Source organism: Saccopteryx bilineata, chromosome X (genome assembly GCF_036850765.1).
Source record: "Saccopteryx bilineata isolate mSacBil1 chromosome X, mSacBil1_pri_phased_curated, whole genome shotgun sequence".
NCBI classification, from domain to species: Eukaryota; Metazoa; Chordata; class Mammalia; order Chiroptera; family Emballonuridae; genus Saccopteryx; species Saccopteryx bilineata.
In genome coordinates this window covers 132,019,373-132,028,347 of record NC_089502.1, presented here as the reverse complement: position 1 = coordinate 132,028,347, position 8,975 = coordinate 132,019,373, and positions in this window count along the sequence as shown.

Sequence of the window (8,975 nt, the reverse complement as noted above, 5' to 3'; positions counted from 1 at the left end):
AGGACTTTCAAAGTGTTTTAAATCAGTTCCATCCCCTCTATGTTACACATTGACCTAGAAGTCTCATGCTTGGTAGCTGATGAGTGAGCCCTTGGCATGTCGTCCAATATTCATGCACAAAGAATGTGAAACAATGCAAAGCAGGCCACGTGAATTAGGTTACATAAACCTCCTCTGATTTGACCTATTGGTAGGGGAAGAAGGGAATGTGACTGGTTCAAGGAATGCTATTTTAAAATTTTTTTAATTCATTGATAGAAAGACAGAGGAAGGCGGAGAGAAAGAGAAACAGCAATTTGTTGTTCCACTTATTTATGCACTCATTGGTTGATTCTTGTATATGCCCTGATTGGGGATCGAAGCCATAACCTTGGCGTAACAGGACGCTGCTCTCACCAACTGAGCTACCCAGCCAGGGCAGGGAATACTATTTTCAAATCCTATGTTCTTGCTTCCAGGTACAATGGGAACTTGAACTAATGATAAAGCCAAGTTCTGCTGCTTTGAGTAGATGAATAAATAAGAAACACTTGCAAAAACACACTCAGATGGCCTGACCAGGTAGTGGCACAGTGGATAGAGCATCGGACTGGGATGCTGAGGACCCAGGTTCGAGACCCCGAGATCGCCAGCTTGAACGTGGGCTCATCTGGTTTGAGCCAAAGCTCACCAACTTGGACCCAAGGTTGCTGACTCAAGCAAAGGGTTACTCGGTCTGCTGAAGGCCCATGGTCAAGGCATATATGAGAGGGCAATCAATGAACAACTAAGGTGTCGCAATGCACAACAAAAAACTAATGATTGATGCTTCTCATCTCTCCATCCCTGTCTATCCCTCTCTCTGACTCTCTCTCTGTCTCTGCTAAAAAAAAAAAAAAAAAACTCAGATGAAAATGTTCTAGAATTAGATAGTGGCAATGGTTGTACAACTTTGTGAATACATCAAAGATGGAGATGTATCCATTAAAGGGGGAATTTGGCCCTGGCTGGTTTGCTCAGTGGATAGTGTCAGTCCAGTGTATGAATGTCCCAGGTTCAGTCCCTAGTCAGGGCACACAAGAGAAGTGACCATCTGCTTCTCTCCCCTCCTCTCTCCCTCTTCCCCTGTGGGTGGAGCGCAGAGTGCATTCCTAGCAGCTGTGGCTGATGCAATGCTGTGAGAATGCTCCAGCTCCCAGAATCCTCCTGGGCACACCCAGGAAGGAAGCTCGCCTGCTATAAGGATGTGACTTAGCGCCAACCACGCAGCTCCCTGATTTTTTCAGCCATTGGCTTTGAGGAACATGCTGTAACACCCTATAGGTTGAACCTGTGTATATAAGCTAGCTTACTTCCTGAATAAAGCGGATCTGCGTCACTGAACCTGGTCCCCGGAGTCAGGTCTTTGCGTCTCCGTCGTCCTCACCCCCCACCCCCACAGAACTTGTCCACAACTGGTGCCCAACGTGGGGCAGGGACCTAACTGGCATCTAAGGGACAGGTGAGTGACCCTCTGCAATAGGAAACCTTCTCCCCCACTCTCAAGCCCCACAGGCTCGAGCCCTGCACGCCCTATTCAGAGTAGGCGAGTTGAAGTTTGTGAAAAAGGATCTCTGAACTTACTGGGAGATCCTCTCTGGTCTCAATCCCTGGATTGAGGACACGCCACTCTGGGACCCGGATACTTGGGCCGAGCATTCCGGAGTGTCCGTTCGGCTGAAGTACATGGGGGATAAACCTTCCCTCTCGGCCTCATTCCTGCCCTGCTAGTGATACATGCCTGCCTGACCAGTGCTCCTGCTGGGGACCCTCCGCTGGTGCCAAAGATATTGCAGGCTGCCTCTCTCTCTGAGGAGCCCCTACCTTCCTATTTGCCCCCCTCCACTGAGGAGGAAAGTAGTTTAGCCTCCGAGTTTGACAAAATCGTGGCTGATCGCGCAGAAATGAAACCAACCGAATTGCTAACTGCGCCATCAGCTCTGCCGCTGGAAAAAGGGGAAATCGCTACTTCCACATTCCCTGCCAGGGCTCCAGTGCCCCACCCCAGCCTCTCAGACACCATTTTCTACCCCAGCTTTAACTCCAACACGTATTCCTGCTGCAGACCCATGGGCCAGTCTATACACCCCCATGTGTCTTTTTTCTTTCTATCTGTCTTGTTTATTTTTCTGTATCTCTCGCTCTCTCTCTCCCTCACCCCTCTCTCTGAACTGACACTGGAAGGACCCAGTCACAGCACAGTGGCAGGGATCACACCCTCTTCTAACACAAGGGAGATGTTATGCTTGTCTTTTTTAGCCAATTTGGATCCCAGGAATCCCCCAACCTGCTTGAAAGGGTTTCTTGGGCACCCACTGAATGGTTCAGTCTTCACCCGTCCAAAGCCACAGCCCTGGCCTTCTCCACACGGACTACGCCTGAGGGGAAGAGGTCCTCAGAGCTCCAGAAGAAAACCTCGCGGCTGGCATGTGCTCCCCATCATCGAGGGATGTGGAGGCTTTGGCGGGCAGGCCCAGAGAATTGCCCCTGATGGGCCCAAGGCCTTGGTGCTCTGTTCTTACTTATGTGTGCTATAGTAACTGCTGACTCCCAGACACAGGCGGTGGCAGCCCAGGGCTTGATTTTCACAGTGCAATCTGGTGTTTTCAGTTCATCTTTGGAGGATGAGGAGAATTGGGCCAGAGTTGCGATTTGCAGACTCCAGAAGGTAAATGGCAGCAGCTGCGGCAGCTGCGGTGGGAGGATGAATGGAAGCCGGGCTTGCATCCGCGAGTGGCAGCTGGAATGGCAGGGAGTGCCTGCTAAGCCGCTGGTGGGTTCGCTAACATTTTGGGACATAGGGGTGAATGCCATCATGCTCTCCAGAGCAGAGATGGAAATACTGACTGCCATTGCCACGTACTCCTCTTTGGGACATTGTAAGACCTGCCAGGATGGCAGGGATGAGGGGGGTGGCTGATGCCTCATGTGCATGGACTAATTTCCTGGACTATGACCCAAGTGAGCAATGGCTTCTTTGTTGGGTGGACTTACGGATTTTGGACAATGTGAAATACCCTGATGGGAGTGGGGGGCAGCTTTGCTGGAGGCCCTTCCCCTGCCCCAGGAAGCATTTCCCATGGTTAGAAAGAAGGCCGAGGACATTTTGTGCTTTTGGCAAAGTGCTCAGAGACTAGTGAAATGTATCTTTGTAATTGTTGAAATTGTATGATTTGTCATGTTGTTATAATTTGTGTGATGTGCCTTGCAACCATATGCAGTATGCAGCCCGCAGCAAGCCATCCGTTCTGTGTTTGGACGCTGGGACCTTTGTGGGAAGGGGGCATACATGGACCTACATCCATTTTTTACAATCAAAATGGAACTGTGTTTAACGGCACCTAGAAGGTCTCTGTAACACAATGGGAGGGAAATGACATCCCAACCCCTAGGAGGAATCCCCTGTTTAAGACCCCCATTCTATTTCCTAACTAGTCAAACATTACAGAAGCTTGCCTCATTGTTTAATCCAGGTAATCTATTAGCATATAATAGGTATTATAGTTGTTTTAGTTCTACTAGGGTTCTGTTGCATAATGCGTAGCATTCAGAAGCTACAACAGCAAGCTGTCATTCATCAAGTCCAATTGGCCTTAATTGAAAGAGAAGGGGGAGATGTGGGTGGAGCACAGAGTGCATTCCTAGCAGCTGTGGCTGATGCAATGCTGTGAGAATTCTCCAGCTCCCAGAAGCCTCCTGGGCATACCCAGGAAGGAAGCTCGCTCGCTATAAGGAAGTGACTTAGCACCAACCACGCAGCTCCCTGATCTTTTCAGCTATTGGCTATGAAGGACACGCTGTAACACCCTATAGGCTGAACCCATGTATATAAGCTAGCTTACTTCCTGAATAAAGTGGATCTGCGTCACTGTACCTGGTCCTCGGAGTCGGGTCTTTGCGTCTCTGTCGTCCTCACCCCCAGCAGGACTTGTCCACATTCCCCTTTCACAGCCAGTGGCTTGACTGGTTCAAACAGCAGCCCCATGCACTGAGGACAGCTTAGTTGGTCTGAGCACATCAGTTTCAGGCACTGAGGATAGTTTGCTTGATACGAGCATCAGCCCCAGATGGAGGTTGCAGGGTGGATCCTAGTCAGGGCATATATGGGGGTCTTTCTCTCTATCTCCCTCCTTTCACTTAAAAATAAATAGGGGGAATTTTATGGTATGTGAATTATACCTTAATCTTTTTTCTTTAAATAAAAGCACACTCAAAACTAGGATTCTCCATGGGGGTTCAAGCCCTTCTCAACTATAAGCACCTGCTCTAGCAAAAACACTTCTCTACTCTCAGGGGCAGAAGAGCCTGTTAGTTCCCTTAGAGCAGGAGTAGCCAACCTTTTTATTCCTACCGCCCACTTTTGTATCTCTGTTAGTAGTAAAATTTTCTAACCGCCCACTGGTTCCACAGTAATGGTGATTTATAAAGTAGGGAAGTAACTTTACTTATAAAATTTATAAAGCAGAGTTACAGCAAGTTAAAGCAGTGGTCCCCAACACCCGGGCCGTAGACTGGTACCGGTCCATGGGCCATTTGGTACTGGCCCACAGAGAAAGAAAAAATAACTTACATCATTTCTGTTTTATTTATATTTGTCTGAACGATGTTTTATTTTTAAAAAATGTCCAGATTCCCTCTGTTACATCCATCTAAGGCTCACTCCTAACGCTTGTCTCGGTCACGTGATACATTGCCGCTAAAATTAAACCCATAAACTAGCAAAATAAGTGAAAAACAAAATTGCATCGAAAGTTTTTTTGTGAAGTGGTAAAGGGCCAGTGAGGAGACAGAAGAAGAACCTACGACCTGGAAGAAAAAGAAGGCTTCATTTAACAGACAATACCAGGAGCCCTACTTGAAGTATGGATTTATCGCAACTGGTGATTCTCGCGCACCAAGGCTGCTCTGCACAATATGTGGCGACCAGCTAAGTAATGAGGCAATGAAGCTTTCAAAACTGCTTTGCCACTTGGAGACCAAGTACCCTACTTTAAAAGACAAGCCTTCTGATTATTTCGAAAGAAAAAAAGCATGAACAAGAAGGACAGAAACAATTATAGGTGGCCACTACATCAATAAATGCGAGTGCACTGAAAGCATCATACTTGGTGGCTAATCGTATTGCTAAGGCTAAGAAGCCATTCACCATTGGTGAAGAGTTGATCCTTCCAGCCACTAAAGACATTTGTCATGAACTTCTAGGAGAGGCTGCGGTTAAAAAGATAGATAGCACAGATGCCTCTTTCGGCTACCACCGTCACATGGCGCATTGAGGAAATAGCAGAGGACATTGAATCACAATTGTTGGAAAGGATTAATAAATCACTGTGGTATGCTCTCCAGGCTGACGAATCTACAGATATTGACAACAAGGCAATGCTACTTGTTTACGTGCACTTATCAAGAGTATGTGCATGAGGATATGTTATGTGCACTAGCATTGCCAACCACAACCACAGCCACAGAACTATTTAAATCGCTGCATAACTATATATCAGGGAAACAGAAATGGTCTTTTTGTGCCGGCATATGCACAGATGGAGCTGCTGCCATGACCGGAAGGATGTCTGGTTTAACTACTCAGATTAAGGAGGTTGCACCTGAATGCAAGTCTACGATACGCACTGTATCATTCACAGGGAAATGCTGGCTAGCCGAAATATACCACCAGAACTTAACAGCGTATTGAATGATGTTGTTAAAGTTATTAACCACATCAAAGCACACGCCCTTCACTCGCGCCTGTTCGAGCAGCTTTGTGAAGAAATGGACGCGGGGCACAGACATCTTCTCTTATACACAGAAATAAGATGGTTATCCCGAGGGAGGTCCCTGGCCAGAGTGCTTGAATTACGAGAGCTGCTGCAGAGATTTCTCTCAGAAAAAAAAGTCACCGCTAGTAGCACATTTCAGTGACGAGGAATGGGTCGCAAAACTCACTTGTGCGACATATTTAACCTCCTCAATGAACTCAATCAGTCACTTCTGGGGAAAATGACAACTGTCTTCAAGTTGGCAGATAAAGTAGCTGCATTTAAAGCCAAACTGGATTTGTGGGGACAATGCGTGAACAGGGGTATTTTTCACATGTTTCAAACATTCGCGGGAATTTTGGAAGAGACTAAGCCCAAGCCTTCATTGTCCCAGCTGGTGCACGATCACCTGTATTTGCTTTTAAAAGAGCTTGAACGCTACTTCCCAACCACAAAAGACCCACGAATTGCCAAGGAATGGATCCACGACCCATTTGTCAACAAACCAGGTGAATCCAGCATGTCTATGCAAGAAGAGGATCAACTACTGGAGATCGCAAATGACGGCGGCCTTAAAAATATGTTCGAGACTACAACTCTGCCGGTGTTCTGGATTAAAGTCATGGCAGAATACCCTGAGATCACCACAAAAGCACTAAAAACCCTGTTGCCATTTCCGACATTTGTGTGAAGCGGGATTTTCTGCAGTGACAGCAACCAAAACAAAATTACAGAATAGACTGGACATAAGCAACACACTTCGGGTGTCATTGTCCCCCATTACCCCTAGATGGGACCATCTTGTTGCAGAGAAACAAGCTCAGGGCTCCCACTGATTTAGCGTTATGGTTGTTGAGATAGGCTACTATCTCTCATTCTATATAAACATTATAATAAATAACCCTTAACTTACAATATTCATAACAATGGTGAGTTGTATTTTTCATGTACTTTATATTTGTTTTTGTGTTGTATCTTATTTTTAAGGCATGTTTAAACGTTACCATAGTGTCTGGAGGCAGAGAGGATGTTACTCGTGTTATGTTGTTGATGCAATGTTAAGAGGATGCTTCTAATAAAGTTGCATGAGTACACAGTGGATTCGTGTTTATTTTTATTGTCAAGCCTGAACCTATCATATTACATATTGATGTCAGACATGAAACATTGTCAGAATAACAAATTTAAATACAGCCTGAATAATGAGGACATGCTCGTTCCTTCTTTAACTTAGCCCAATAAATATCGTAAGTTCGACAATTATATTTAAAAATACCAGTTTTTACACCGGTCGCATAACTTTATTTTGTGCATTTATCCGTCCCACCCTAAAGGCCGGTCCATGAAAATATTTTCTGACATTAAACCGGTCCATGGCCTAAAAAAGGTTGAGGATCACTGAGTTAAAGCATATAATAATAATTACTTACCAAGTACTTTATGTCGGATTTTTGCTAAGTTTAGCAGAATAAATCTTTATAAAACAACTTACTATAGTTAAATCTATCCTTTTATTTATACTTTGGTTGCTCCGCTACTGCCCACCGTGAAAGCTGGAACACCTATTAGTGGGCGGTAGGGACCAGGTTGACTACTACTGCCTTAGAGGTACCAAAGCTGGGGCTCTGGCATCAACCCCAGCCCTGCCAAGTTCCAGCTGTGTGTCCTTAGAAAGTAACCCTCTTCTACCTACCTTGTAGCCTGGAGGTCTTAGCATCATCTCGCACACAGCAGGAACTCAGGACATGCTCACTGTTAAGCTCTACTCCTGAAGAAGCTTAAACCACCATGAGTAGAGGCCAGTGCTTCTCACCTCCTGAGATCACAGCACATCGTGGGGAGAGGGGCATCAACTTAAGATCTTTAAAGGCTGGTACCAAGCCTTGTATCTAGATTTTCCTGGTTAAACCTTGAACCGAACCATAATTTGTCCCCACACCTTGGATCAAGCTCCTGTCTTTATCATTTCCTTACTGACTTCTGAGCTTTTACTCCACCCATCAGAGATGCTAAACACTCCCTCAGGAGACACTAAACTGCACCTCTCTCTTTACAGGAACAAGTGTTTCAACCCCCCCACCCCAATCATGCCTTAAATTTACAACTCTTCTGCATGCCACTGATCTCTATTTCTATTCCAAACTACAGTTTTCATTTCGGAAGTTTAATAATATATTTTACTATTTGTTGGGGGAAATCCTCCCTTTTTAAAACTATCTCCCTTTTAAAAACTTCTAAGTTTCTTAGCTTTGTATTCCCTTTTTTTTCTTTCTCTCTCTCTCCTTTCTTTTTTACAAGAGAACAAATCCATTTTATTTATTTACTCTTCAATAAGTTAAAGCCCTTGAGGAGTACAGCATTACATGGATTTTTGTCCGACAGCCTTAGCAGGAAGGTGGCTTTGGGATTCAGCATGAGCCATCCACGGCCTCCATGAGCACGAGTGAGCTTTCCCAGAGGGCTGGTTCTGCTCGCTTTGCCACCAGGACTCCCTGTTTTGTCCTTTGCCTTGTACACACACATAAGCGACCCTCTTGCCTAGAGAGAATGCGGTTTCATCTCGAGCATATACACCTTCAATTTTAAGAAGAGCTGTGTGTTCCGTCTGGTATCGGAGACCCAGCTTATACCGGCAAAAATGGCCCCGGACCACAGCCTTCCAGACATATTTGTGGTTATAGCAGTCCCGTTCCCAGCAGCTTCCGCGGGCTCCAAGTTGGTAGTGTGTTTATTTTCTCACATGAACTATAAAATTATATTTTCAAGTTGCAAAAGAAGAAATCCCATTGATTGGAACTTCATTTAGCTTACAAATACTGCACAAATGTGAGGGCCACCTACCTTGAGTTTTCTTCACAAGCATAGGTTCTCCCGTTTGGGGACATGTTTGTCTACATTTATGTCTATGCTAACGTACCACAGTCAAGTTTTCGACATACCTTGTTATTTCTAGGAATTACATGAGCTTTGTTGGGATCTACTTCCCGTTTATCATTAATGTGTAAGAAAACTAGTCATTTTCCTTTAGTAGTTGGCTCCCCCTCTGAAATTACTTTAAGAGTTTTTCAGTTGTTTCTCTTGGGTTTCCCTCAAAGAAACTATCTATAAAGGCTTCTCTTTTCTAATGTTTCTAGATCTCATTCCACTTTTTTCTTTTTTTGACAGAGACAGAGTCAGAAAGAGGGACAGATAGGGACAGCCAGA